Source organism: Elgaria multicarinata, chromosome 2 (assembly GCF_023053635.1).
Source record: "Elgaria multicarinata webbii isolate HBS135686 ecotype San Diego chromosome 2, rElgMul1.1.pri, whole genome shotgun sequence".
In the NCBI taxonomy this organism is placed as follows: Eukaryota; Metazoa; Chordata; class Lepidosauria; order Squamata; family Anguidae; genus Elgaria; species Elgaria multicarinata.
Genome location: NC_086172.1, coordinates 35,042,432 through 35,067,818, shown reverse-complemented (window position 1 = coordinate 35,067,818; position 25,387 = coordinate 35,042,432).

The following is a 25,387-nucleotide window of genomic DNA, read 5'->3' as shown; positions in this document are numbered from 1 at the left end:
TGCGTGTGTTTGTTTGGAGTGAGTGATGCTGAGTGTGTGTGCGCGTGTGAGTTGGGGGGATGATTTGGAGGTGATATTCCTATTAAATAATGCATTTTAGACTCATAGACGTTCCATTCCAATTTGTTTGCTATAATTGGCATGACATATTTCTTGCACTTTAAATTAAACTTAGCAGTTTCAAGTTTTGTGCTTCTTATTTTTTCCAGGAATCATATGTTCTTAAAAATCAAAGTTGGCATTTTTGGGAGCGTGTGTGAAAGTAACTCACCTTGCCTAGGACGCAAAATAGTCTGGCACTGGCCCTGACTGAAAATCCATTCTGGTTTTCAGTCACCACCAGCCAGAATGCTAAAGGAGCTAGCCAAGCTGCTGAACCTAGCCCCAAATTAGGTTCCACACCTTAGATAGTTCCTTTAGAGTTCTGGCTGAAACCCTGCTTGTGGAAAGAACTTTGAACGGGCTTATAAGATTTTACTGGACAAAAGGGAGAAATTTGATTCAGCCCACGATGGAACTTTATAAGCTTAGGGTTTTGCCCATGCTGTTATATAGAGCCCCCTTGTGGGTGCTTACAAATTTAGATCAACTTGAAAAAGCACAAAACAAATTTCTGCGCAGACTCTTAGCAGCGCCCAGCTCTACTAAGTTGGCACTCCTGCGTGCAGAAGCAAGAGTTATGCCAATTAGAGTAGAAGCTCTTAGATTAGCCCTGCTCTTTTGGTTAAAATCCATCTTCCTACAATTGTCAGAGATTCTTCTGATGACATTGGCTGAGGAGGGCTCAGACTCATTGATGCATAGAATGCAAGGGGTTGTAATGAATCTGGGAGTTTCAGCGCCCTTTCTCTTTTCCCAGGGCCATGATAAAGCTAAAACCCTGCTATTGCAAAGATTAAAGGATATAGAGATGCCGTCTCAGTCAGAAGAGCTTAAGTCCTGTAAAACTAACCCTTTCTATCATTCTTTCACGCCATTTTATTTCTCTCTACCAAGTTATCCAGTGGATATACCCAACATTAAATTGAGGATAATCTTTACACAGGCAAGACTAAATGTTCTCCCTTTAGCAGTTCAGCTAGGACGATATAAGAGACTACCAATTAAAGACAGAATATGTGGATGTAATGCACTCTCTATCAAAGACTTAATTCATGTTTTGCTTGAATGTCCTATATATAATGTTCTTAGAAATACATACATTTCTCCTTTGCTAAAATCGCTGAAGGGCTCCTCATCACATGCTAAAGTTTGTCATTTGCTATCAGATGCAAAAAAAATGTTTCTTTTAGGGTGTCGAATTTTTTAGTTAAGTCTATGCAGATACGTTCTACACAACGCATGAAGGGTATGGGTAGTGACCCCTTTTATGATGCTCAATTCTTTTTATTGTAAACTGTTCTCTTTTATAACTTGTGTATAATGGCTAACTGCTGGTAACACAATAAATTGACTGACTGAAACCCAGAATGGATTTACAGCCACACCAAAATTGGAGCCACCAGCCTCCACTGGCCATTATCGAGATGCCCACTTACTGTATGTGCCATTATATAGCATCACGCTGTTGGTCACAGGAGAACCATCAAGGTCTGCTGAGAAGATCTCAGGAATGGTGTTGATAGGCACATGGCAGTTTCCAAAGAACAACGTTCTTCCTAAGATGCTAGCTTGGCATGTGCAACTTGCTCATTTTATTTTATTTTTATGCAACTTTATTATTATTATTTTATTTATGTGTAGGTGAGCACATTCAAACATCTGATTTGATTGTGCTCACCTCCTAGGCATTCTGAGAAGGAGTGTACGAGAATTTCATTCCAGTTTGAAAATCATGCAGACTTGCCCCGTTTGCAATTACAAGTGGAAGTGTATTTTTTTTTTTAAAAAAAAATAATGTTTGCACATTCTTGAACTTGCAATCCTGTTTGAAAAATGTTTGAAAGCATCTTCAGGCTTCACTCAATGGGGGAAAGTGTGCAATTGTGAAAAATGTGTACAGGAATGCTCACTTTTCCCATTCTAAATGTGCACTTTCCTCACTTAAATGAGCAGAAAAACTGGACAGGAACTACACTACTGCTTTAAAATGGTTTATAACAGGAGTTCATTGAGCTCAAACATGTCTGGTTTTCCCAACCCTAATCCTGTGAGAACTGACAAGTGAAGATTTGCACCAGCTCTAACTCCTGTGTGAACCAGTAGGAGGCTACACCGTTGTTTATTTCCTTTTGAATATTCTTTTCTCTAAAAAACAAAAAAGCTTACCACCTTGGATCCAAATTTAAATACAAAAAAGGAAACTTTGGGGCAAGGCAATTTCTTGTATCAAGGCCGTTATGTTAATAATTCACGACACTCCAGCGACACTGGCATTCTACCAAAAATAAAAGTTTTTTTTTTTTTGCCTAAGATAGAGCTATTGCAAATAAGTGACATCCTGTTTCAGATGGGAAAATATGGCATCTCGTCTTTCATATATGCACTCAGCAGCGGTCCAAAACTAGAAAATGGGGTTCAAGCTTCGTGCTGAACTCTTGTAAATCCCAGCTATCCAAGCATCACTTCTCTTGATCACATTATACTTGTTTGCGAATATTTATCTATCACTCCCTTTGGCAGCACGTACTGTCAGACCTATTCAATTCTTTTGTCAGTCTGTCATTTTCACACCCCTCCGTAGTTGACCTGAAAAGAGGGTACAAGCCACCAATACTTGCAGATTTAATGGACTGAAAATGTTCAAATAGAAATCTTGCAAGACAGTTCCCTCAATCTGCTTTACCCTTAGCTTTTTTTTAGGTTTTGTGATTTATATCTACGCAGCAGCTGTAGCCTCTTTTATTAAAGGGGGCCAATGGAATTTTCCCTTTCTCCATGAACCTCATGTGCTATTCTATTATTATATTATTATTATTATTATTATTTCCTTTCTTATGTTCAGAAATGAGTGATGTTGCTTTTGTACAAAACTGCACCAACCATGCACAACATGCATGTATCAGCATAAACAATCTGAGTTTATTTACTTAGTATGCAAACTTATATACTGCTTTCCAATATGAATAGTAGTAATAATACCACCCCAAAAATATAATAATACGAACAATAAAATAATTACAGGTTTACAATAAGTCTATAAATATTCTGGTTGGGTCACACTTCAGGGCATGTCTGCATGAAGAGGTGCGTCTTAAACAGACGTCAAGGCGAGAAATTCTATGGTCCCTGGGTGAGCATCCCAAGGACCATAGGATGGTTTGGATTCCACCTCCAAGGTTGAAGACAGTGCTCCAGCCTTGGAAGGGGGAGTCAGAGATCCAGCCCTCTTGATGCCAACATGGAGAGAACCAAACTGACTGTCTGAGGTTGGACCTCAAAAAAAGGGAAAAAGGGGCATTCCAGTGGGAGGGAAGGGTAGGAGATTGGACAGGCCAGGAGAAGATTTATCCTGAGCCTCCTTCCCTCCTTCTCCAAATGCCCTCACTAGATAGGCTGAAAAGCTCATCTAGCAAAAAATGCAAAGAGTGGAGGTCAGGGAGGCCAAGATCACCTCAACCACTCCTCCCGCCCTGTTAACTTCAGCCCAACAGAGCATAGGAATAGCAGAAGCCTCCAAGTTCAGAGGCTTCCAAGCAGCAAGATAAGGATCAAAACAGAAAATGGCTGTCTGATTTCAATAGGGAGTGTGTTCCAAAGGGTGGGTGCTGCAACACTATTCCATTACAGCCACTTCTGAGGCAAACCTCAAGAGCACGCAGCCCTTGTAATCCTCAAAAGTCCTCAATCCTCTGAGGACTGCAAGTTCCAGCCAGGGACAAAAATGGCTCAGTTGATCCCTAAGGTTACCTGGTCCTGTTACTTACAGCTTTATATGTTAACAAAAGAACTTTAACATTAGCGTTGTTTTAGAAGAGGTGAAAAGAGGCCCCTCACAGTGTCCTGCATTGGCTGTAGCGTTCTTAAGTTATACAGCTAATATTCCAGCAGACAAGCTTTAAGTTCAGGCAAATGCAGAAGCAGTCCAGATAACATAGGGTGACCATATGAAAAGGAGGACAAGGCTTCTGTATCTTTAACAATTGCATAGGAAAGGGAATTTCAGCAGGTGTCATTTGTATGGATGGAGAACCTGGTGAAATTCCCTCTTCATCACAACAATTAAAGCTGCAGGAGCTATACTAGAGTGACCAGATTTAAAAGAGGGCAGGGCACCTGCAGCTTTAACTGTTGTGATGAAGAGGAAATTTCACCAGGTTCTCCATATATACAAATGACACCTGCAGAAATTCCCTTTCCTATGCAACTGTTAAAGATACAGGAGCCCTGTCCACCTTTTCATATGGCCACCCTAGATAACAGGCACAGGGTTAAGGCACAGGCCATCAGTCCAATACATAGAGTCAGGCAAAGCAGGAGTGGTCAAACAGGCAAAGGCTCAAACACAGTGAGACAGTCCAATACATACATAATCCAGTAGCAGAGTCAAGCAGAGGTCCAAGATCGTAACACAGGGGTTCAAGAACAAGACAGGATCAGGAGACAAGAGAAGCTGGTGAGTTATTGTTTCCAGCAACCAGCAAACTCTCACTGCTGGCTTTTATTCACAAAGTCTGCTGAGCTCCACCCAGGCTCAGCTGCTGTCCATCAGAGCTCTCTGGCCAGAGCCCTACTCAGGAGGAGTTGCTTTCTCCTGAGGAGACCATTTTTGCAACCAAGCACTCCTTCTTACAGGAGGCCTACTGGCTTGTCGCTTGAGGCAACGATGCTCCTGGGGGTCAGGGGGTTGCTCAGCCTCTGCTCCAGAGTCAGAGTCCCCTCCTCCTATCAGGGAGGGGCCTAGAACTGTCTCCCCCAAAGACCCAGGCTCCTCCTGGTCTGGTGCTGGTGCTCTATGTGGTGTCTCCCTGGTTTCTGGGGGCTCTGCTTCCTGCTCTGAGGAGGATATCTCTAGCAGGGGCATAACACATAGCTGCATTCTGCACCAGCTGCAACTTCCTGACCAGGCCCAAGGGTAGCCCCAAATTACAATGCCAATACTGAGTAGGGTGACCATACGGAGAGGAGGACAGGGCTCCTGGATCTTTAGCAGTTGAATAGAAAAGGGAATTTCAGCAGGTGTCATTTGTGTGCATGCAGCACTTGGTGGAATTCCCTCTTCATCACAGCAGTTAAAGCTGTAAGAGCTATACTAGAGTGACCAGATACAAAAGAGGGCAGGACTCCTGCAGCTTTAACTGTTGTGATGAAGTGGGAATTCCACCAGGTGCTGCATGCATACAAATGAGACCTGCTGAAACTCCCTTTTCTATTCAACTTTTAAAGATGCAGGAGCCTTATCCTCTTTTTCATATGGTCACCGTAATACTGAGGTAACCAAAGTCTGAACCACCAGGCATTAACCTGAATATCACAGCTGTGAACATTCAACAGAGCAAATAGCCAGAAGGTCCAGATTCTACTGACCTCTAGGGATAGGTGAGAAATTTGTCCAGTTTGCATTTAATGTGAACTTACCTAATTTTTGCACTTTGAAGCACTATGAGAGCCGAAACTCAGTCATCCTTCCAAATTTGGGCTTCTCCAAATTTTGTACTGGCATTCTGCATTCAAACAATGGCCACAAAAATGTATATATTAGGAAAATTGCTTGCAATATAGTAGCTGATATGCCCTGTCTTGCTTGGGTCCATGAATAATGTTTATAACATTTATTTGATATATAATAAATTTCTATGCAGCTTATTCATCTTTAGGTTGGTTGGTTTTTTTAGTTTGGTTGAGTTAGTAAATGGTTTTGTTAGAATAAATGGGAAATTGTGTTAATAAGAACTGTATTTTAAATTAGAGCTTCATGACAAACCACATTTTTTTGTTTTATGTGAAATGCCTACACCTCCCATCATGCCATGGCCAGAGCAGCTGTCTATACTTTAAAAACAATCAGGACACACAACACCCTTTCTACCAGCTAAAAAAGATGCAAACCTAAGAATATGTTTTCAAAATATACCCGGCCTTGCCCAGATATCCGAATAACATACAGTAGGGAAGCGGATCCACCACTTTATGGTGCTGGTGACATTATGCCACTGCTATGGAGGCACATAGATAATAAAGCAATTTTCAATATCTCCAACTGAAGAAATTGTATTTATGGAACGTCCTGAAGGAATAATAGCAATTTGTACTGGTCATGACCATGAGTCATAGTTTGGTGTCAAGAGAAGACTCTTGGGAGTTCCAACCAAGGCATGCTGGGAGTTGTAGTTATAACACTCTTTTATTATTATTATTAAATTCTTTAAAAATATTTTAAATCCAAAATTTCATGTTTTTAGATTTTTCTGGTACATTGTACAGCCAGTCCTGTCAGTGTGCCAAATTTCAAGTTTTTACCCAGCATTGCTCGGCCCCTCTAAGTCTGTGAGGTAATCATCTTAAAGAAGCAAGCCAGTGCTAGGCCTGTGAGGTAACCTCTAAACAAATTAAATTAATTTACCCCCCTCTCTTACCCTCATGACAACCCTGCAAGGTAGGCCTGTCCTAGGCCTGTGAGGTAACTTTAAAACAAATTTAATTAGTTTCTTCTCTCTCTCTCTCTCTCTCTCTCTCTCTTCACCCAGGGCCGCCTTGAAGTAGTCATCATGATTTTCCTTGTCCCCACAGAAAACAAAAACTACAATTCCCAGCATGCCTTTTGCCCAGAGCTGCGACCTCCTTCCCTTCAGCTCCCAATGGAGCCTAGTAACTGAGGCAGCCAAGCCAAGTGCTCTCCCTTCAGGCCCAGGATGGCGAGCCACTTCCAGATGATGGCTCCCAAAGCCTGATAACTCTTCCCTCCCACCCAAGGCATGCTGGGAGCTGTAGGCATAATCCTAGGTCCTGAATATGTTAAATCTTTGAACACTGTCCAAAGTGTACTGGAAGACAACTGGAGAGCAGGTCATCTTAGTTCTGGCACCCTGATTATGGATTTCTTTTTCCCAGGCAGGCTTGCCTAGTGACTGCATTAATGGCTTTTAAACGCCAAGTGATTTTTTTAAAAAAATAATAATAATTCCAAGGCCTTTTAACTTGATGAGATTTTTTTTATGCTACAAGTTTTTTTCTGTTATAACTAAGCCACAACATTCCAAGACAGATGAAGGAATTACTGAATAAAGTTTATGATTTGTATGTAAAAGCCTGATTTTACTACTGAAACAGAAGAGTGAATGGAGGAATGACTGACAGCTGAGGCTAGAATGGAATGGTGGGTGGGGTGGGTGGCAGTTGGGGAAAGTCAGTTAGAAGGAAGGAAAGCAAAGACAGTTAGTGAGAGGTCAGAAAAGTGGGGGCTGAGTTAGGACTGAGATGATACCAGTACTACACCTCCCAGCATGCTTTCGGTGGCCCTCAGGTGCCCAAGTCCTCTGAGAGGCGCTTTCCTCCTCTTGTTGCTGATGCTGCTCCTTGATAGAGCATCAAGGAGTAGCATCACCAAGGAAGGGAGGTAAGTGGCTGTCTGTGGGTGCGCCCAGCTCTGGACAATGCTGCCGGGACTGCCTCGGCCTGTGCATCTCACCCACCAAGTGCTCCATCAGGAGCCTGTACTGAAGGGCCGGGGCTGGGCTGGGCACTCCTCCCCTTTGTCAGGCCTGTTTCTGGGCATGCACAAAGTGCCTCCCCTTTCTCCCTCCTTTTTAAAGATGAAGCTGCATGTGTGCTTCTCTCAGTTTCTGAGAAAACAGCGACATTTTTGAGAACCGCCCAGGGAGCTTCTGCTATTGGATGGTATAAAAATTCAATAAATAAATATATATCAGGACAGGGTGCCTTTGAGCATGTCCAGAGTTCAGCCTCTCAAAGAAACACTGTTGTGTCTAGTTATGATTTTAAAACCACACATGGCAGCTGGGAGGAGGCACCGCAAATGGATGCAGCCCATTTATGTGGGTTGTTTCCTTCTATGTGGAATTGGGTTGACTGACTTTAGGAATCACAAAGGCCACCAAAAGCATGCTGGGAGTTCTGCCCAAGGCATGCTAGGAGCTGTAGGCATAAACCTAGGTTTTTATTAAATTCTTTAAAAATACTTTTAAAAACCCAAATTCATGATTTTAGATTTTTTCTGATCCACGCACACAAAGACCTGCCTGGGTGAACAGCATTAAGGCAGTACCATATGTGGAAGTGGGTAAACATTTTGAGAAATATGTGACACACACATACTTTCTGCTTTATAGGGAGAGAGAGAGAGAGAGAGAGAGAGAGAGAGAGAGAGAGAGAGAGAGAGAGAGAGAGATTGCTAACATGCATATAAAATACAGGTATTAGGAAAAATGAGCATAAAAATCCTTACAAACTTCTATGCAAACTTAAAAAAAAAATCTCCAGGTTTGGGAGGAACCAAATTAAAGAATGGAGAAATGAGAAACTGAGTGAAATTGACAGATGTGTACATTCCCTACTGACCTCTTGTCATAAATCCACATAGGTTTATCTCACATTGCAAAGCACAGCTATTTTGCCCAGATATGAAACAGCTTGCCACTTTGAACAACCTGAGCAGCGCATCCCGTTTAAAGGTTACACGTACTAATCTCTTTTGACAGCCAGCTAAATAACAGGCGTGATCCAATGAATCAGAAGAAGAGAACAGTTATTGCTTCCGACACTCATAATATGCTTTATCATTTAATCAAGATTAACTAACCTGCATTTCTTCCTCAGCACAGCTATCGCACAAGAGGGACAATTAAATATAAATGCATGCAACCCCGCATCCTAATATAATTACCACCAGACCAAACAGTCAAGGATATTAGCTGATAAGAGACACTTTATTTGTAAAGTCAGACTAAGGCAATAGTGGCATCCTGACTTCCTTCCAATTAGGGACCCTAAATCAGGGTAAAAAGCAAATCACTCCATGCAATGCTGTAGTCAGGAGGTTAAGCTGAAAAGATTGATTTCATCCAGCATCCATCTTAACCAACTGATTATAGAACTGCTGAACAACACTTTATTCAGTTGTTGCCCACAAGATAGAATACAATATATAGTTGTCGCCGCCGCCACGTTGGGGGGCAGCAGATCCTGTAAGTGAATTATGCATTGTGCCAAGGGACACCCCACAAAGCAAGGCAACATTCGTGCTGGCTGATGCAGCCGCTGTTTCTCTACTCTCTGGATTCCTCTGCAGTGGTCTGAGACATAAGCACAAACTAGTAAATAAACACCTCTCTCTTCTCAAATATCAAAGTAAGAATGGAGGACAACGGTTTAGGCTAGGAAGCTGCTCTCCCTGTGTCTCTCATGTTCTGGGAAGCTCTCTGCCAAGCTGCTCTGCACAGTTGCCTGGTGGATCTTTTATCAACAAGAACAAAAAAGCCGATTGGCTATGGCCGTCCTCCATGGATGCCCTGACTCACAGGATGGGTGCATCTTGATTGGTTCAGAGAACTGATAAGCTCATATTGGGCATTCAGGCCATGCGGGCCACCCGCATGCCCTAAGTGACTGACTGTCCCTAGCCTTCTACTGGGAAAATGCTCTGCACATGTACAATTAGCCCAGCCAGCACAGAACAAACAAGGATTGGCTGCTGGGGGAGACCTAGGAGGAAGTGTGGCAGCCGTGCAGTGCCTGCCACACACTTAAACACACATGCAGTCACAGAGCATGTATGGTGGGGAGAGGAATCTCTTCCAGAGACACACTGCCCTCCCTGCACTGCCAATAAAACTGCCACTGACTGATCCAATGGAGTGGCCGGGCTTCCCATCTCTCTCTCTCTCTCTCTCTCTCTCTCTCTCTCTCTCTCTCTCTCTCTCTCTCTCTCTCTCTCTCTTGGCATGGCTAGATGGGGCGATATCCCAGGGATCACCCCAGGATTGTCCCTGTGCATTCACATGATGCACAGGGCATTCCGGGAGCAGGAAGGAATGATCCCTCCCTTGGCCCAGGATATCGCCCTACCCTTTTAGCCCACTTTTTCCATGGTCTTGGGATGATAGCTAATACCCTGGAAGACAGAAACAAACTTCAAAGTGATCTTGATAGGCTGGAGTGCTGGGCTGAAAACAACAGAATGAAATTTAATAGGGATAAATGCCAAGTTCTACATTTAGGGAATAGAAACCAAATGCACAGTTACAAGATGGGGGACACTTGGCTCAGCAATACTACAAATGAGAAAGATCTTGGAATTGTTGTAGATCACAAGCTGAATATGAGCCAACAGTGCGATATGGCTGCAAGAAAGGCAAATGCTATTTTGGGCTGCATTAATAGAAGTATAGCTTCCAAATCACGTGAGGTACTGGTTCCTCTCTATTCGGCCCTGGTTAGGCCTCATCTAGAGTATTGCGTCCAGTTCTGGGCTCCACAATTCAAGAAGGACGCAGACAAGCTGGAGCGTGTTCAGAAGAGGGCAACGAGGATGATCAGAGGTCTAGAAACAAAGCCCTATGAAGAGAGACTGAAAGAACTGGGCATGTTTAGCCTGGAGAAGAGAAGATTGAGGGGAGACATGATAGCAGTCTTCAAATACTTAAAAGGTTGTCACACAGAGGAGGGCCAGGATCTCTTCTCGATTCTCCCAGAGTGCAGGACACGGAATAACGGGCTCAAGTTAAAGGAAGCCAGATTCCGGCTGGACATCAGGAAAAACTTCCTGACTGTTAGAGCAGTGCGACAGTGGAATCAGCTACCTAGGGAGGTTGTGGGCTCTCCCACACTAGAGGCATTCAAGAGGCAGCTGGACAACCATCTGTCAGGGATGCTTTAGGGTGGATTCCTGCATTGAGCAGGGGGTTGGACTCGATGGCCTTGTAGGCCCCTTCCAACTCTGCTATTCTATGATTCTATGATTCTATGATTCTATGATCCCGAGACTGTGGAACATGTGGCCGGGCGTTGTGGGTTGTCCGGCTCCTCGCGAGTAACCTTGAAGAGCCGGGATGCGGGCATGGGGCACAGAGTTCCTCAGGAGCTCTGTGCCCATCGAGGGTGGGGCGGAGAAATTTTTTATTATTTTTTTAAAAAAACCTTTCATTTTGCACTCATGTGCTCCTTCTCCTTTAAAAAAAATGGCAAGCGCCGTGTGTAGACAGAGGGGGAGATTTCATAATAACCATATCGCGAGAGCCTCCTCCCTCCATTACTCTATCTGTAAAAGCCTGATGGAATGACTGCTATCAGGTGAGAATTGATGAGAATATTATTCCCATCTCTTAGACCATCAAAGCAGTAAGATAGCTGTTTGCAACTAATGCTTGGTATTATTGACCTTAATTTGTTATTGAGGCACTATTTCAATTGCAGAAGAATACGTGGTTGAAAGAGTCAACTAACCATACAGAATGAAAATACAACCCAGCTTTAAACATTTTAAAAGACAAACTACTTCTTCAAAAAATAAGGAAGACAACAAGACTCCCTGTTTCTTTCTTTTCTAAGCAGCTGAAAATAACATTAAAATAGCATTTCAGAGAGTTTGCCCAATCTCTTTTCCAGGTTCAGCTGCCTTTTTGGCATATGTTACCACAACCCAGATGTGTACATTCTTGTTAAGCAAGAAATCAAGAACTGGAGAAAAGTCAGCTGTTGTTGTTTAAGCATATACTGCTCAATAAGAATTATCTTTAACTTACCCAGATCCACAGAGACAGAATTATTCTAATCTAGTTTTGAATCTGGCCATGTGTTAAGAAAGGAAATCTAGGTGGTGCTGCACATCTGCTCCCAGTATTCCCCATGTTATATACAAAGAGCGAATTCATGCACCTCTCAGGGGAATGCATATGCTCCCAATGTATTTTACAGTTCATGCATCTCTTTGTGGGTGAGATGAATACGTTTGTCCTTCGTATATTCGAACCAAACCATCGGAAGAGGAAGCAAGACTCCATTACGGTTTCTCTGCTAGCACTGCAGTACATTTAAAGCTGCCTCCCCTTTCAGACTCATTTGGAGAAGTTTGGAACCAGAGGGCCAGAAAGGACATCTTAAATTAATGCAGTCATATCTACACCAGTTTTATACCACTCTTAATTGGCATGGCTTCACCCAGGGAATCCTAAAACTTGTAGTTCGGTGAAGGTTCTGAAAATTCTGCTAGAGATCCCTACACCCCAAAGGTAGAACCTCAGTTCCCAGAGTTCCCTCAGGAGTGACTGCTTATATATTCTTGTAAGGCACTGTGTATTTGTATATAATATACTAATTTTTTACTTTGTGATAGAATTTATTGTTATTATACTGTATTGTATTGAACAGTGTTTGTTGTTGGTTTCTTTGGCTATAACCTGCACTTGGGCCAGATCTACACCATGCAGGATATTCCACTATGAAAGTGGTATTTAAGAGGCAGGAGCCACACTACTGCTTTGTAGTGGTATTGAAGTGCACTCACAACGGTTGGGGCCCATCACACATACCATATACCGCTTTCATACCACTTCCATAGTGCAATATCCTGCTTGGTGTGGCTCCTTCCTCTTATATACTGCTTTCATACCGCTTTCATAGTGCAATATCCTGCTTGGTGTGGCTCCTTCCTCTTATATACTGCTTTCATACCGCTTTCATAGTGCAATATCCTGCTTGGTATAGATCTGGCCTTGGTTGCCTAAAATTATGAGTAAAACTAATTTAAGTCCGTGGTGTACATCTGCTCTTCAGTCAATCTGTCCACGCAGGCTTCTATTTTATGTTAAGGCACCAAAGGAATATCATATGTTAAAGGACTACCACCCTCTCAAATACATGGTTTATACATCTTTGTCAATGTAGCACACTACACAGAGTGTTCAAGTTTGTATGTGGGAGACCTGGGTTCAAACAGATCTTCATGGCCAACTCTCAACATATTTCAGGACTCATTCGTTCAAACAAGTGGGGCTTATTTCTCTGTGCACTCATGGACCCACAAGATAGCCATGTGGAGAAACTTTAGTATCAACTGACAGCTGCAGCCCTTTCTCAAGCTACATGTATCACAGCAATGGTCATGTCTGTTCCCACAAAACCTACAGGTTCACACTAAGGAATGGGTCATGTACTGTGTCTCACTGCAAAATGGAGCGATAATTTGCATGTGTGGATTATAGCTAGCACTTTCACACCACCCAGTGACACCTCAGATGAAATATTTATCAGTTAGGCCACCAGTCACCAAATGTTGAGTAATCCAATCCAACTCTATGCCTAACCTATTTCAGACAGGGTTGTTGGGTGAGAATGGGCAGCTCACGAAGGAATTACAATTGTTTAATAAAATGTTTTAGAACTTCAAAGACTTCACCTCAGGGGCAGATTAGACATACAGCCATCATAAGAAACAATATAAAGTTATGAAAAACCAGGAATATACCTTTGTATAGACTCTGTGCAATATAAGTTATAGATAAATATTAATATAGAAATAGATATAGATGAGATAGATATGGAAATGGTGGCATTCTTTCATTGTATTTACTACAATAATTTTTAAATGCCATATCCAAAAGTTTAATAAATACAGAAGGGCTGCAAACACTTTTTGAAAATGCATGTACCTTCAATATAAAGTCCAACTCTTCTGATAAAAGATTTGTGCCCTGGTGTTTTCTCCCTCTTCTTCCTACTATTGACAATCATTATGGAAATTTCTCTTTTTTGACCTATGATCCGTACGAGCAAACTACATGACCAGCTTATGCCAGCAGGCACCATGGTGAGGACCCATTATACTTAGATGGTAAAACATCAAAAAGATGGACTAGTGACACTTAAGAGATCACAGCTAATATTATATATGAATTCTCTGTAGGTGCTTTAAATCCTATAATGGTTTGGAGGAGGAGGAGGAGGGATAGAGAAGAACAAGAAAAGAAGGGTATCACATCATAGGGGTCCCTGTGATTTACTGGCATTACGTGACTTTTGAAATACTGTTCAAGAGAAAATTGTTTTGCACAGAGGATCACAAACGCCAGCTTAAGTTGAGATAAAAGGGGAATCTGTAAGAACATTTTCTCTTCAAAGGCTGGCTACTGTACATGAGAGGTGGGGGAGGAAAGGAGAGAACTGAATATGTTAACTGGAAAGCTTTTGTTAAAGTGGAATTTCAAGGGAAATCATCTATTTTTAGCTCGGGTGTTCTTACCTTCCATCTCTCATTTCCACCATAATTAGCAAGCAATTAGAAATAAAGGGTTTCATAACCGCAAATAAGTATTTTTAAAGGAAGCAGGAATATCAATGATCTTCATTAAATTGAAGATAATTATAACATTCACATTGAGTGCAATGGGCCAGGAGGATTTTGCTCAGTACACGTTTGTCCTTTTTAAAGCACTGCTTATTTACAGAGAGTGCATAATATGACACATAAAGAAATGTGTGCTTGGGTAAATTAAAAAAAAAAGGAAATTCTTTTTCATGAAGGGAAGCTCAGTTATGTTTTTATTTTATTTTTCATATCTGATGTCCCTGACTATTTTCAGAAAACCAGAAGATTCATCCATAGACACATTCTCCACTGAATGATTCAATTCTCTTAAATCAATAAGCCAATAATTACCCTAAGTTCATTATTTTGCAGGAGCTTTCTGCTTTTGTATTCCTCTTTTTCTTTCAAGTTGAATGGATCAAACTAAAACCGAAAACATTACCTCTGATCTCAAAGCTTGGTTCTTTCCCTGTTTCATTCGCCCGTTCCCTTCCCACACAATTGGGATTCTAACAACATCAGCCCAGATTTAAAGAGTATTTTCCTTTCCAACAGCTTTCATGCCGTTTGCTGTAGGTTGAGCCATTTGAGTATATTTAGCCATTTTAACCCTACAATTGACACACATTTTTCACCATCTGGTATTTCTTAATTGCTCTGTCTTCATTTTGTTTTCTATCTACTTCAAGCTTACTGAGGTGTAAAGAATAAAAACAAGAGGAGACGAAATAAAAAGGAGACCTGCAACCAAAACCTGATAGGAACTTTTTAAAGACAAAAGTACTGTAATATAACTACAAAAGGGGCTAGGATTTAATGATGTCATGCAACTACTTCCCAGCGCCCAGGAGTCCTAGGGTGACCATATGAAAAGGAGGACAGGGCTCCTGTATCTTTAACAGTTGTATTGAAAAGGGAATTTCACCAGGTGTCATTTGTATATATGGAGAACCTGGGGAAATTCCTTCTTCATCACAACAGTTAAAGCTGCAGGAGCCCTACCCTCTTTTAAATCTGGTCACTCTAGTATAGCTCCTGCACCTTTAACTGTTGTGATGAAGAGGGAATTTCACCAAGTTCTCCATATATAAATGACACCTGGTGAAATTCCCTTTTCTAAGCATCTGTTAAAGATACAGGAGCCCTGTCCTCCTTTTCATATGGTCACCCTACCCAGGACAGGTGAGGGGGGAGATGTCCCATGGTTCTCCCATAGAAGCCTTCCAAGCTGCATAAGAATTCAGTTTTGAGTGTGATTTCAAAAGCACTTTGTAATACTGAATGTGGCCCAAATGTTCCAAGGACAAATGTCAAAAATCTCATTGGCATAGGAAAAGTGGGTATTTGGAGCCCAGTAATTGAGGGAGAGGGAGGAAGGGACCCTTCTATCCATCTAGGGGTTCCCAGTCTTTTGGTCATTCAGCATATTTGGAATTTTGAGAAAGTGTCATGTACACTCTCACAACATGGTTGCCATGGAACAGCTTGGTCATTCATAAAATGCCTGCCATGGTGGGTGGGTGTAGTCACAAAATACCAACTTCCCAGAAGGCAAACGGTGAGTCTTTTTATTAAAAAAGTTATTGTTACATCCTGATGTTTAACCAAACCTATGAGCCTGACCTTGCAACTATCAGTTCTAACAGAAATGCTAATAACTAGTGCTGGGCTGAATCCTGTCCCCTGTTTTCAGAAACTCTCTCCCTGCGAAAGAGGCATTGTTATTTTTCTGCCTCGTTCACAGGGCAGGGAAAAGATTGGAGAATTTTCTCCTTGGGGAGGAGGACAGGGTTTCCACATACCTTTTTAAGTGTAGCCAGTTATTTCTTTAAAAACACCCCCTTTCCCCAACATTTAGAGGGACCCAGCAGTTCTTAGTGAATGCTTATTGGAGACTATGGGCTTTGCTAGACCTACCTTGGAATCCATGCAGGAGACACAACGGGCTGCAGGAAGGACCCGTCGCATCCGCCTTTTTTTTTTTTTTTTTTTAGTTTTAAAGGGTCATGTGTGCAGGAGCACACCAATGGTAAAGGTAAGGGTGTTGGGTTTTTGTTTTTTTTAAAAAAAGGGGGTTCATCACTCCCCCCTGGCTCTGATGTCCCCTGCTCTGGCTCTGATGTCCCCCCCTCTCCCCATGGCTCCATTTCCCCCATCTCCTCCTGGCTCTGTTCCCCCCCCCCCCGCCGGCGATCCCCCACCCGCAATCTCCGTTTTCCCCCCAGCCCGCAATCTCCATTTCCCCCCCACCCACAATCCCCCGCCCACAATCTCCATTTTCCCCCATCCAGCCCTGGCTCCAATTCCCCCCCATCCCCACTGGCTCCGATTCCCCCCATCTCCCCACCCTGCCCTGATGGCCGCAGCAATCCTGCCATCCTCCACTTTTCCCGGCTACTCGTGAGGAAATGCGGTAGCCGGGAAAAGCGGTGGAACGGGTTACACGCTCACAGTCTCAGGCTCAGCCTGAGACCGCGGGAAATACTGATCCATAAGTGGTGCCGGTTACCCCAGGGCCAGGGAGGTTTGACCCCTGTCTGAGCCCGGGATCCCCTATGCGTCATCTGGATGCACAGGGATGAGCCAGGGCCTCACACCGGGCTAACCCCTCATCTAGCAAAGGCCTATGTGACCTCTCCCTCTCCAATAAGCATTCAGGAAGAACTCCTGGGCTGTGGAAAATGCCTGGGGTCTTTTAAAAAATAAATAAAAAGAAAGAAGACCCTTCAACAACCGGCTACATTTAAAAAGGTAAGTGGAAACCTTGTCCCCTCCCCAAGGAGCAAATTCTCCAAAAATTCTCACCTTTCCCAGCCTTTTTCACTAAAGTTTTCTTCTTCTTTTTTTTCCACCCCCCACAAAATGCTGAAAATGGAATGGTCAAAATTTTCAGCACAGAACTATTAAGACAGATTAGCTATTAAATGCCAATCAGTTCTAGAACACAATGGCTTATTAATTAACATATAGGGATTTGATTTAATGACCATGTGTGGTAAGAGGGTGGCTTAAGGAGTGTGGTGGGTTTTTTAAATAACTTCTGATCACCATTAACGTAACTCTAAGTCTGGGAAGGAATTTGCAGCTATTTGGATTTTAGGCTTGTATTCTAGTAAGGAACTTGTACATCTGTTAATCTGTTTAATCATGAACTCTGGGAATAATTACATTGAGATTCATCAGGCACAAGATTAAATACAAATGGATAACATCCCAAAATATACTTACAGTTAATCTATCAAGACACAGAAATAAGGCAACCCAGTCTGGTCCACATCTTGTGGAAACATAGGAGTTCCTATTACTGACTTTGAAAACATAAATCTATTAGTTCCCATTACAAAATTACTCTCATGGTGCCAGGTAATTTTCCAAACCATCCTTAACTTGCCTTGATTTCAACTTGACAGACAGAAAGAAAATAGAGTGTTATATAGCCATTGGCCTTAGCAAAGAAAATTACGTTTATCAAGACAAACTCCCCCTCCCCCCAGCCAAAAAAAACTTCGGTTTCCCCCCAAATTTCCCGACTTTCCTAGCAGCAAGAGCAAAAGTTGCTATACACATTGTAACGTAGGGATCAGCACCTCTGAACCGCCCAGAGAGCTCCGGCTATTGGGCGGTATAGAAATGTAATAAATAAATAAATAAATTAACAGCAGATAAAGGTTAATAATATTGGGTGAATAATGTTCAATTTGCATTTGGGAATCTTTCTTTGCAAGCACTCAAACAAAACCTTCACCTTCTGAAGTTTTCACAAAGAGATCACAAAAATGTGAGTTGCACCTTCCCCATTTCTATAACCCAAAAGTGTCAACCCCTTAGAATGCAACCCCATCTCACTTATATAAGACAATATTAAGCCATCGGAATTGCTTAATATTGTCTTATATAAAAAATCATATTTATATAATGATATACAGTCAGCAACATATGATACTGGAATAAAGTAGTATAAGAAAGAAAAGAGCTTAACCACACGGTAAGCCAGTTCCAACTGAAAAATCTTAGTTGAATTTCCAGGCTCCTGTCCCTGAAGAGTGAGAAGCAATCAGAAAGGGACAAGGGATGGTTCACCCCCTTGTGAAGTTGATTCAATCCATATCTGACATGGCTATGAAATCTGGGCAGGATCTACACTACTGCTTATAACAGTTTATAATGCTTTTGACAACTGTTCAGGCCCAGAACACATTACATATACCGTTTTCAAACTGTTTTTAAAGTGTTGTATCCTGCTTGGTGTAGATGTGTAACAGCCAGTAAGAGGCTCTGGCATCCCTCAAAGGCAGGGGTGCACAATCATTTTGGCCCTGAAGGCCACATTGGTTATCTGTTGGGGTGGCACATATGTATGCCCATGTACATGCCTCACACACAGACGTTCACACACAACTCACTGACATCTATCCACACCACTTACTCACATTGTGTGCAGAGAGAGAGAGAGAGAGAGATGGGTGGGCAACTTGTGCTACATCCCTTCAGGGTAATCTATCAGGGGGAGGAGTCCCTCTGTGCCCCCCTCTCACACATAAACTACCCCTACTCACATCCAAATCCACTCACTTCTTCCTCATCACTCACTCACACAGATTCACTTCCCTTGACCTACTCACACATACACCCATACCTACTCACTCATAGCTTTAACCCTTCCCTTCCTTTCACCACTGAGGAAAAAATGGGGGGAAGGAAGCATCCTAGGGAAAAGGCAGGAACCTCTTTTTTTCCCCCAGCAATGGCAGATGCTGGTGATCTTGGTGGCCACCAGACAGCACGTGGGCCAGATCTACATCAAGCAGGCAATGACACTTAAACTGTACATGGAATGTGTCCTGGGCCACAACAGTTGTCAACTACTGTTATAAACCATTTTAAAGCAGTAGTGTAGATCCTGCCTTGAAGATGCTGCCTGCGGCCCATGTATGTATGTATTATGTATTACTGCATTTATATCCTGCCTTTTTCCTCCAAGGAACCCAAGGCAGCATACATAATCCTCCTTCTCTCCATTTTATCCTCACAACAACAACCCTATGAGAGTCTGTGGGCTGAGAGTCTGTGACTGGCCCAAAGTCACCCAGTGAGCTTCCATGGCCAAGTGGAGACTAAACCCAGATCTCCTAACTCCCAGTCTGACACTTTAGCCACTGCACCACACTGGCTCATACCTTTTGCACACTTGCTGTACAAAAGTGAGAGGAATTTAAACTAAGCTGTACAATGTGAAATCATTAACTGGTCTGAGGACAGACATACAGTACCTCACACCACATGGACCAGGTGGACAGAACTAGGACATTCATCTAGAGAACTCGCAGGATACTGAAAACAAGGGCTGGGTGAGAGTTGCATTTATTTTATTTTTATAAGAACATACCAAAATTTGCAAATATCTTCACAAATGGGATAGAAAGAATTTAAGAGTTTAAACTGTCTCTCACACTGTCTCTGACCACACTGCTGTTGAAAAAAATCTTGCTGTGTGTTATGATGTATGAATTTTCACTTATTGTCAGCCACCTTGTAGGCCTGTTGTCAGACAGAAAGGTGGAATATAAATATTTAAATTAAAAACACACAGAGAGAGAAACAAGTAAATAAATAACACCCTATTCCTGGGCACCAAAAGCCAGCTCAAATAATAATAATAATAAAAATACTTCCAAACAATATGAATTGTTCATTATGAGATTTTCCAGTTCTTGGAATGTCCATCAAAGGCCAACGTAGATAAATTGTGGAAGAGCCATGCTCAGAATTTCCCAGCATCGTTTTTCTTTCCATGTGTCTACTCTAAGTAGACTTCTGTTGGATTCTACCCCATATCTCTGATTTAAATCACACACCCTGCAGCTGCTTTTAACCCAAAGGGCGGAACAAATTGGGAAATCTGATCAAGGATATCCTACATCATGTCTACTTTGGCAGTGAGAGATGGAGAATTGGAAAAGTCAATTTCATCTGCTAATATTACTGTGCTCGAGTTGTGAAATGTTTGCAGTGGAATCCCTGTGGGAAGTGTTCCAGCTCTGATTTACAGCTACTAGCATGAAACACACAGCCAGCTCCGGCTTCATACTTTTCCTTGCATGGAATAAGTCTTTTGTTGTAAGAAAACACAATGTGCAAAGAGGCCTTTATGCAGGTCCCATAGAAATAGGTCAAGGCACAAGGGAATACCATATTCAACATTATATTAAATCCACTATGTCTTTTTTTAGTGTTCAGAGTTCATTGTTTAGAAGCCCGGGTCATCCATGTGATCATCTATTCTAGAGCCAGCTTTGTTGCTGTTAAGCGGGGTTGTTGTTTTTCTTGCCACAACAAAATGATCTATTCATTTATGAGCTAAATTTAGATAAATTGCTAAAAGATCCCATTTCAGAAAAATGGAATCCTTATATGGCTACTTCCAAAGTTGTCAATAATTAGCAAAGAATTTGAAGCTGTTTTATGTTTGTTTGTTTGGTGTGTGTGTTTAAAAAACATCACATCACTTCTTGATTTCCAAAAATCTTCAAACAGTAAAAACACTGGGTGCTGTGTTTGCATGAAAGGGATGAGTTAATCCACTAATCCTAACTGCTCCCTGCAGATAGATAAATAAAGTAATAAAACAATAATATATTTTTGTATCCTTAATAAGAGGATTTCTAGTGAGTTTATAAATATTAATGAAATAAGCCTTTCAGTTAAGGAAGGAGAAGAGGTTTTTGTTTTGTTTTTAACAGCAGTTTCTTACAGATGTGAAAATTACGCCACAGTGACAGTAGAGCTACACAACCAACCGCACACACTCCAAAATTTGGTATCAGTACTAGGTTGTTATGAACTGCTTCAAACGTTTTTCAAAAGCATCTCACCTAACACAACAATAGGAGTGTGCGAATCAGCAGAAATCACACTGAGAGCCAGTGTGGTGTAGTGGTTAGAGTGTTGGACTTGGAGTTGGGAGATCCGAGTTCTAGTCCCCACTCAGTCATGGAAGCTCACTGGGTGACTTTGGGCCAGTCCCAGACTCTCAGCCGAACCTACCTCACAGGGTTGTTGTGAGGATAACATGGAGAGGAGGAGGAGTACGTTCCTTGGAGGAAAGAAGGTGGGATATAAATGTAATAAATAAATTAAAAGTTGAGTTCAGTGAAGTTCTTTGAATTTCAGCTGAAAGTTCAATCCGACCCAACTCCATATCAGATTGCGAGCTTTTCTTTTCGCATAAAATGTGTCTTTTCCCAAATGTATGCATCGATTGTGCACGCCTTTGATATATATACATTCTTCTCCTATCAAATAAAGTGCATCTGTGTGCATTTGTTTCAAAATGCGCATTCTTCAAATGCATGCTGTCGAATGCTTTGTGGGGGAGTCCATGAATCACCTTGTAAGCACAGAAAGGTTCAGATTCCAACTGCAGATTGTCACCAAATCCATGTTCAGTCTGGAAGGTGCGAACTGGGTACATTTTGATCAAAAATGAACTGAAACGAATTTCTTATACATCCTTACACAAAGGAGAATGGGGGGGCTGTCTAAATGCGCAGAAAGCTCTTGGGTGGGTGCGCGCTGGTGCTGCATTGATTACACGACGCAGCCGTCACCACGCAGCCACCCTGGGGCTTTCCAAGAGAAAAAGTTGGGGACTTAACCTGACTTTTTTCTCTGGAGCGAGGCTAGTACAGTACATCAGTCGAATATCCTCCTCCAGAGTCACAGTGGAGGCATGGCCGGGTGGATGGTGACCCATGATTGGTCACCATCCACCCGCACAGAGGGCAGGGCCAGGGGCCAGTGGGTCTAATGGCCACCAGAAAGCCCATGCTGCCTCCCTGCATCAAGACTACTCACCACCTCCCTGCATCTGCGGTACCATGGGGTTTGGTGGTGGAATGGAGCCAACTCGCCATCATGAAGATAGTCCCCAGGAATGGAAATGGGAGCCCTCCAGTGGCTGATAGGTTGAACACCTCTGTAAGGTAGATCATTGTTATCTCTAGATTGTAGAGGGAATAAGTAGTTTGTGTATAGCAGCCTTTCCCACTCCGGTGCTTCCAGCTGTTTTGGATTTCAACTCCCAGCATTCCTGACTATTGGCCGTGATGCCTCAGGCAGATGTGAGTTGGAAGTCTGGAACATCTGGAGAGCACCAGGTTGGAAAAACCTGGCCTAAAGCCATCTAGCAGACAGAGCTGAGATTTGAACTGGGGTCTCCCTGGGCCACAGCTCAGGCTCTTGGCCATTATGCTACAACCAATCGCTTTACGAACAATATACTAACTTGATGAACTATTTACAACTCTGGCAATGTGTTATTGTTGTTTTAAATTACATTTGCATACCGGCTAACAGCCATAACTCTCTGGGTGGTTCACGAAATAATGGAATTATGCAATTGGGAACCATGGGCTGAACTTGTTTCACTCAGAGAGATCGTGAAGCCATCCAAATTCTAATACTTTCTTTATTGTGATCTATAGATCCATAAATAGAAAACAAACAAACAATAAACAACCAAACACAAGAATCAGACATGAAATCATACAATTAGAGCTATTATCAACTTTAGTCTAATACACAAAGAGCTCTAATCTTGGCCGCCACTGTAAGAAATTTAGCAACAGCCAAAGTTACACTTGAAGACTTGTCTTCCAACAGAAACTTAACATAAAATTTGCCTGAAGTTCTGGGCAGTTTGCTCAACAATGGGGTAATCATAAGATGGCGGGCCTGATTATAAAAGCTACAGGACAGAAGGATATGCTCCATCGTCTCCACTTCCGTATTCCTACAGGGGCACCGTCGTTCCTGATAAGGGATACCAGCATATCTGCCCTGAAGTAATTCAATAGAGTAAACATTGCATCTGGCCTTGGAGAAGGCAATACGATATTTAGCGACCGACAAGTTCTTTAGATAGTCAGCCAGCTGAAGAGGCCCAGCGTAATGAACGTGCAATGCACTGGGAGAGCAAGAAACATGAGAGCGAGCACGTAAGTCGCAGAAGGCTATATCCCACAGTCTTTGTTTGATAGCTTTAAAAGCAAAATTCAAGCCCAGATTAAGGAGGAGGGAAGAGGAGAGACCTATTGAAGCTGCCTTCCTGGCAAGAAGCTTGGACCAGCTGTTCACGTAGTTGTCCTGAGCCAGACAGGGAAGCAGACCTGAGCCCCTCCCAAAGAGACTAACTTCCATCCAAAATTTTATGGCAGACCACCAAGCCCTAAGCGAAAGAGAGCTTTCCCCGGTTTCCAACAAAAGTACCGAATTAGGGACACACTTTGGGAGTTGAAGAAGGGTCCTCAAAAACCTTGTCTGCAGCCTATCTATCTCAGATGTTAATCCCCCTATCCAGATATTGGAGGCATATAAAAGCTGGGCTGCAGACTTGGCATTAAACACTTTGATGGCAGACGGTATAAACATTCCCCCTTTAGTAAAGAAAAAGCGTGTTATTACAGCTGAACTGACTGAAGCTTTATTAAGGGTGGCCGATCTATGGGCACTCCAGGACAGGGTATGATGGAATAGCAGCCCCAGGTAAGAGAAAATTTTCACCTGTTCCAGGATATGCCCATCAAGGGACCACCGACGTTGAGAAAATCTATTTTCAAAGACCATGACTTTAGATTTCTCAAAATTAATTTTCAGATCGTTGGTCAAACAAAAGTTGGAGAATTTCATTAAAAGATGTTTCAAACCAGGTCTAGAGCGGGAGAGAATAACAGCATCGTCTGCGTAAAGTAAAATAGGAATTTTCCTTGCGCCAAGTTTGGGCAAGTGTCCTTCATGGTCAGACAGGGCCTCCTCAATATCATTTATGTATAGGTTAAATAGTGTAGGCGCGAGGATACAGCCCTGTCTTACTCCTCTAGACATAGGAATTTCATTAGAAAGCTGTCCCTGTGTGCCACATCTAACTTGCTTCCTGCTGTCGCTGTATAGAACCATTATAAGATTAAGAAGTCTTTTGTCCACCAGGATTTTATCTAATTTCTCCCATAGTTTAGTTCTAGGGATGGAGTCGAAAGCGGACTTCAGATCCATGAAGGCGACAAACAGTTTGCTACGTAGAAACTTAAGATGTTTCTCGGATGAAGCCATCCATTTATACAATGCCTGCGCTGGCATGCATGATGCGTAATTATAAGATACAAGAAAGAGGACGAGGCTTCCACACGCTGGTTTTGCCTCTCCCCTTTCATAAAGTTGCAGGCTTTTATACCCAATTTAGATTGCGTGTGCCTACCTTTCAGTTGTTCTACCAAAAAAGAGAGCTGTAAAACAGGTTTAATGGAGCTAGAATCTCTCTCCCAACACACTGTATTCCTTGAAACTCTGGGGAGAAATCAGGTCTTTTTTGCTCTGCTAACTCTAAAACAATGGTTCTTCCCTGTCTAGAACCTTACCAAATGGTCAGTCAATTCAGATGTGATAGCGCAGACCTTGAGCTGTCGACCCCTATACTTCCCATGAGATGGTATCAATTAGGAAAATTTGGCTTTGCACAGAAAATTTGCCTGTAATCTCACCTAGTTTTATTGGTGCTGCGGGGAGAGGACAGGAGAGTCCATTGCGTTGCAAAGGTCTGCTCACACATTATTGGATTTCGCCCATGGTAGCCTATAGCTTTTTCAGATAGTTGAATAATAAAAATCCATACCTTGGATTTTCTACATGAGGACCCCCAAAAAAATTAGGAAAAAGGACCCTTTGAAGATACACTTAAAATAGACAAAATAATTTGAAATTTGCCAGGATCTTGAAGAACCTCAGCCAGCCCTAATGGCTTGGAATGGGGTAACAGGATGAAAGAATATCACTGGAATTTTAGGATAGTTTTAGTATGTTTTTAGTATGGTTTTTAAGGAAGTTTTAACAATGTATACTGTGTTTTGATTAATATTGTATGTGTTTTATACTTATTGTTCCCCACCTCAATCAGGATGGAGAGGCGGGTTAGAAATAAATTATTATTATTATTATTATTATTATTATTATTATTATTATTATTATTATCATTACATAGACCAGGTTTGCATGATCATGGCTTATTTCCCCACTGTGTGTGCCAGAGGAATTTGCAAAATACCCTTTGGTGACACAGTTGGCTTTTTCATCCAAACCTGGAAAGGGTGGGTCATCCCAGCACCCATGACAGCTCATGGCAACAACCCACCCTCA